Source organism: Hibiscus syriacus, unplaced genomic scaffold, assembly GCF_006381635.1.
Source record: "Hibiscus syriacus cultivar Baekdansim isolate YM2019G1 unplaced genomic scaffold, ASM638163v2 tig00110578_pilon, whole genome shotgun sequence".
Lineage (NCBI taxonomy): Eukaryota > Viridiplantae > Streptophyta > Magnoliopsida > Malvales > Malvaceae > Hibiscus > Hibiscus syriacus.
Genome location: NW_024062789.1, coordinates 1,078,410 through 1,085,102, shown reverse-complemented (window position 1 = coordinate 1,085,102; position 6,693 = coordinate 1,078,410). Strand labels below are relative to the sequence as shown.

General features: G+C 35.0%; 1 pseudogene; it reads left to right on the top strand.

Moving 5' to 3' along the window:
- Nucleotides 1-2,439: 2,439 nt before the first annotated feature.
- Nucleotides 2,440-4,153, top strand: LOC120133338 (annotated as a pseudogene).
- The last annotated feature ends 2,540 nt before the right edge of the window (nucleotides 4,154-6,693 follow it).

The following is a 6,693-nucleotide window of genomic DNA, read 5'->3' as shown; positions in this document are numbered from 1 at the left end:
TTAAATAAAAGAATTACCTTTTCGCTTCTCAACACAAATTCCATGACTTCGTTCCGTGTATTTATTTTGTTTTTTGTCATGTTGGATAATATCTTGTGTCTTATTAAAATTATTTTCTATACCACATATGATATAATTGTATATCAGATATGAAATTAAAACCATCAAATGGTGCGTTGAAGATGACCAAAAAAAATCTAGTTGTATAAAGATAAATCATAAAAGCCTTTGAAAGAGTATATTACTCCTTTACCCTTTTTAATAGTGTAAACAGCACACACAAAAAGTGGAAAATACAAAGCTGAACAGAAACGTATTTGTCATAGCCGAGTGGTTTTCTCTGTTGCGTTCAACGACGTTTATCGATAAGGACTAGGAGGGCAACCTAAAGCCCTGTTTGCCTTAACTTTCCCAAACCGTCGGTGTTTAAGTATTTTTGGCGACACAGCCAAAGTTGCTTATAGATTGTTCCAAACATGGTATAAATTGTCAAGGGACTCCAACGTAATGATTTACGTAGTACTTTTTTCTTAAAACAACTTGTTTACAGGTACGTATTTCTCACGAAATATAATTTTATTCGTTATGTTTATTTTATATTTTCAAAATAAAAAATAATTTTTAATCGATATTCTCTGAAGTAAATGGTTACAAATTTTCAGTTGATATCTCTAGATAAGAATTGTTAAAAAAATGATATTTTAAATAATTCATCTTTTCTTAAAAAAAGTAAATCAAAATAAATTAAATAAATTTAGTAATTAGAGTTATTACAGTGAAATAAACATTAGACTTTTTAAATAAAAGCATGATCCGAGTGTTGATATCATAAATGAAATAAATTAAATTAAAATAATTTTTTATTTAATAAATAAATAAATTGATTAATGAATACCTTATAAAAATTATACAAATACTTCTATATATAAATAATATTTTATATATCTTTTAAAAATAAAAATAAAAAGTTTATCAATTATAAAATTAAAAGGAATTTATCTTTTCAAAATATTCGACTCGTTGAACTTGGACGTGGTAAATTGAAAAATACTAAAAATACTTTAATTTTAGAATTACGTAAATCTCACTTAAAAAACATTAGTTCAAGAAAACATTTGTGCAGCGTTTTACGCAACCAAAAATGGTAAATAATTTATTACAGTGTACGAAGTTTGAAAACTTCGGGTTTGACACATCATTTGTGGTGGAACCGAACAATAAATTAAACGGCGTCAAAAAAAAAATTTATGATTTAGTGGGCCCGAAAAAGGTGGACTCCACTATACAAGACCTCGCTCCTAGTAATGATTCCTCACGGTCACATACCTCTTTATTTTACAGTTTCATTTTGTCGTTTAGCTTGACTCGGCTCTTCTTTTTATATATAACATAACAATTCAGTAAAAATAATTAATTACCACAAATAATAACAATAATATGCATAAAGGGGCTGAAGATTGGTTCCGTTTCGGTGTAAAACCTCGTGCAATCCAACGGCTGAAATTCGAAAGATTCGCTGTGGAAAAGTCAGATGATCTGACGGAACAAAATTGCATAGTTAACTGCTCCCCTAAGTGGGTCTACCACACGTGGCGTGCAGTGTATCGAAGTGCCTGAAATTCTTCTGTTTGTTTGTGGCGCACGACATCGTAACCACATTGGGATGCCAGGAGTTGCATCACGTGCTTTCCGTTTTAATATTATTTTCTTAATTTGCTAACTTTAGGAGAAGAAATTGTCGAACGTTATTTGAACATCTAATAAATTTAACTTCTTCCTCACATTTGATTCAAAGGGATATTTTATATATACTTGTACAAAATAAAGAACACCATTCATTTTTGAAAATGTATAATAAAAATAATTAAAATAAAACAAAATCATGGAGTACCAAACTTAAATTTTCATTGAGTTTATTATTCTGATTTCAATCCAATAAAAATAAGACAATCAGCCGTAAGCCCCGTTGACTCGTGGGCTTATAAATTTCAAGGCCTGCTATCATGAGAAATAAAACACGCACAAAGCGTATAATAGCAGCGATCCTCTTTTTATCTCGCGCGCGCGCACACACATCTATATATTTTCCTATTTTCTTAAGCTTTTCTCCGCCATCACAATGTATTGTTTTCTCTCAAGTGTTTAATTTTCTTCCAAGAAAAAATAAAAAGTTTCCATTTGCCTTAAATTTGTATGAGTTCGAGGCTTCTTAGAGCTTCAATTTGGATTTGATGTTGAAAAGTAGTTTAAGGAATTTGAGCGCTTTTTTCAGGTAAGTTTTGATTCATTTTGTCCTTGAAATTGGATTCTGATTTTATTAAATATTTATGGCTTTTATTGAATTTGATGATGTATCGCCCGGTGTCATATATCTGGAAAAGACAAATCGACGATCGAGCTGGGTCGTAAAAATTATCGATCAAAAGGAACTTGAATTTAGCTCCTTTAAAAAAAATCTTTGTATAATGAACGGTTTCTTTTTCTATATTAGGTATGATTTAGAATTCTGTGATTTACATCTGAGAATGTTGATTTTTTTAGTATTTTCAAGTGTTTTGTTGTTTGATTCAATGTAGAGTAGAAAGGTAGATTTTGAATATCTTTCTTTTTATGAAGAGAAAAGATTCAAAAGGGTTTTAGAACCTTGGGGACGTACTTTTTCTCCTAAGTGTAGGAGTTTCGATGAAAGTTTCTGGGATAGTTTTAGGAAAAAGAAAATGATTGTTATATTGTTCTTCGAACTTGATTGCATGGGAACGACGAATTTTGGGTTTGGAGCTACTAAGGTGTAGGAGAAGTATCCTTTTGTAGTTTTTCTGTTTCTAATTTTGTTTTTTCTATATACAAATTTGGAGTTTATCACCACTGAGTCGAGTCTTCGGTTTTAATGGATAAGATTGACGATGATAATCCATATGGTGTTAGTCACCAGCAGGGTTATGGTTCTTTGAATAGCCAAAAGTTTTCTGTAAGAAATCTTCCATATTCTAGATCAACTGGGAACCGAAATGTTAATGATGATTATGATGAAGAAGATGAGGAGGATTTGGGAGGGGAAGAGAAGAACCATGACCAAAATAATGGTGTTCGGTGTGTAGGAAAAAACATGGATGATGAAGACAACGAGGACGACGAGGATGATGATGATGATGAAGATGGTGATACACCTAAAGTCTATAATGAGAACAACAACGATGTTGACTTGGAGAGGCACCCAAAAAAGAGGAAATTGAAGAATTTGGTGTCCAGTTATGAATTTGCTCCTCGACACCCTTGCATACCAGTGCCAGCACCAGCAGCTGCAGCTCCATTGCTATCAGTGCCAAAGCCATCTCATGGTGGGAGGAACTCTCTTACGGACTGGACTGAATGTGAGACATTTATTTTACTAGATGCATGGGGTGACAGTTTCTTGCAACGTTGGAGGAAGAGTCTTCGATCCGAAGAATGGAAAGAAGTTGCAGAGAAAGTTTCAGAGGTTTCAAAGATTGAAAGGACTGACACTCAGTGTGGCAATCGATTGGATAAGTTGAAGAAGAAGTATAAGAAGGAGAAGGAGGCTATGCTGGCAGAGATTGGTGCCAACCTCTAGCAAATGGGTTTATTTCAGGAAGATGGATATGTTAATGTCAACTCCTCCGCAGCAGGGTGGACTGGCTTGTGGCTTGGACTCGGGTGAGTCTGTATTCGTCAACCCTAGGGTTTGCTCAAGCTGTGCAAATGGTATGGACGAAATGAGAGATAGTCCAGCAAATTCAGAATCTGCTGATAGCGATGAGGACATCTCTGATGGACTGCCACCTAAAAAGAGAAGATTTGGAAGGCAATATGACGAAGGTTCTTCATTCCGATTGCTTGCAAAATCAATCCATAAATTCAGCAATATATATGAAAAGATCGAGAATAGTAAAAGACAGCAAATGTTGGAATTAGAGAAGGTAAGAATGATTTCCATAGGGAGTTGGAAATGCAGAAGAGGCAGATCATGGAAAGTGCTCGAGCTGAAATTGCAAAAATTCAGCATGGTGACGAAGAGGATAATGATGTCTCTGCCACTAATGCCAGCAGGTAATGCATGCAAAATCCAGTTATCTTCACCATTTCAATTCGCTGTTGACTGCTACATGTTGTATAATATGTTGGAGCCTCTTCCTAGATGCTATTCTGAGTTAGAATTTTTAAATTTTTTAACAGACATTCTCATTTTTACAACCCTAACGGTTATATTTGATGTCGCCAACAGTCAATCTTGAAACATGCTATCCAATTAAAGTAACATCATTTGTTTTCAACAAGGGCAAGTTGATCACTTGATTACGTTTTAGGTTTCTAAATTTTAATCCATGATAATTAGCGGTGCAGTCTCTTTTACATTATCTAGTCTGGGGCAAAATTAAGGTTGCTCCACAATCCACCATTAGCATGGGCAACAGATTGGTTTGAGTCGGTCAGTTTTCAAGTTTTTTCAACTTTTTCCTAGCCGTTTTCAGCATTTGTTCTTAACTACTTTCAAACAATCAACTTAAGGCGAGGCCACAAGACAAATGTACCGGAGTAGAAAGAGGGCAGAAACCTAGTTCTTTTCAGCCAGATCAATGCCATCGAATTTGACATCATCTGACATTGTTGTTCATATGAACTATTAATGCAATGAGCCAGCCGATCAGTCGAAGATACATGCATATGCTCATTCAGTGGATCTGGAATGTTGTTTGAAAAGAATACAGTCCCACATAATTAGCCACCATAAACTCTTGTGCTGAACTAGAATGTATTGTTGTCATTAGGGTTGCACATAATTCGGATTTCAATCCGATCCGGATCGGTTTTTATCCGATCCGGTTTTTTCCCATAGAAAAAAAACCGGTTTATAAAATAATCGGTTCGGTTTCTAACCGGTTTGGAGGTCCGGATATCCTAACCGGTGTAATCGGTTTCGGTTTTAAAAAAACCGGTTATAAAAAAACCGATTTTAATATTCCAGATTGCTCATAGGGAACCAATTCCCCCCCCCCAAGGGGGTACCGATTCCTCACTGAATGGTTTGGCTCCGAGATTTCCAGAATGCTCGGAGGGAACCGATTCCCCCATAGGAGTACCGATTCCCCCCTATTCAACGGTCGAAATATTTGAATTTTACATTTAGGGAACCGATTCCCTATGAGAGGAAACCGATTCCCTATGAGAGGGTACCGATTCCCCCATGCTCCAAGCATTTTTATTAAATGTTTTCACACTTAAACGGCTATATTATCTTCATTAATTATCACTAACGTTCAGAAGTGATTCAAGGTGTATTTAAGCAAGCTTAGAAGCCATTGATCAAAGACAAGAAACATCAAGCAACTAGAATCAAGAGATAATCAAAGAGAAAGCATCAAACCTTAAGTTCGATAAATTCAAATACTTAATTGAAATACTTAATTAACTCAACATAATTGAATTACTTAAATACTTCCAAGTTTGATAAATTCAAATACTTAAAAACTTTCAAGTTCGATAAATTCAAATACTTAAAAACTTCAAGTTCGATAATTGAAACAAAGTTTACGATAATTGAAATAAAGTTATAAAATAAACTACATTGCCATCTCTTCTTCATCATCTTCGCCTTCTTCGTTTGGAGGGGATATTCCAAGTTCGACTTCTTCAATGTGTAAGTTTGCTTCCAAATCGGCATCAATTGCATCTTCTAGGGTGGTGATATATTGCTTACGAGCCGTTCCATCCAAATAATCCTTTAAACAAATGCATACTTCCACCGACTCGGGACTTAGTCTTGATCTCCGTTGTGATATAACCCTGCCACTAACAGAAAAAGCGGATTCCGAAGCTACCGTAGAAGCTTGGACGGTTAGTAAATCACGGGCCATGGCGGCTAGAATCGGAAATTGTGCTTCCTTTTCTTTCCACCAAGCCAAAATATCCAAACTTTCAAACTCTTCAAATGTCATTTTTAATAGAAAATCGCATGACATGTAATTTCCCAACTCGCTACTTGGGGTGGTAGTACGTGATCGTTTGGATTGGGAATTTACAAGAGTGTTAAAAAGATTCAAATTTATGTTACTTGGACGTCTACTAGATGATTCTGCATTCATTCTCATTTGATCGTGTATTACACTACTTGATCTGTATTTAGTTAAATAAATTGCAAACATGTCTCGAAAACATTTGTTAAAATAATTTATTTGGTTTTGGACAAAGTTGGGTTCATCATCGGTTAGATTAAAAGAAAACGCAATTTGTTCAATTAGTGTTTCAACCCCACCAACATTTAACGTTGGGTTTAAAGCGGCGGCACAAGTAAAAATGGGGGGAATTTCCTTAAAATATTTTAAAAGTTTTTCCTTCATTGCAAAGCCAATTTCTTGAAAAACTTCGGTTTCAAATTCAAAGTCATTTAGTCGGGTAGCCAACAAAAATATTTGATTAAGAACCAACGGGCTAGTAGGGTAATAAACACCGGATAAAAAAGTTGTTGCATTTTTAAAAACCTCAAGCAAATCGGTTATTTTGGTTATAGTTTCCCAACTCGAATCCGGATAAATGTTTGGGACATGACCCCTCTCGAAAAGCCGATCGTGAAATGTTTGCAATGTTTCCCTTTGCCTTAAGGCCTTAAGGCAGTATGCATCATCATCCAAGTTGAGTTCCAACGAGTTGGACAATCCAAATTAGGACCCAAAGCTT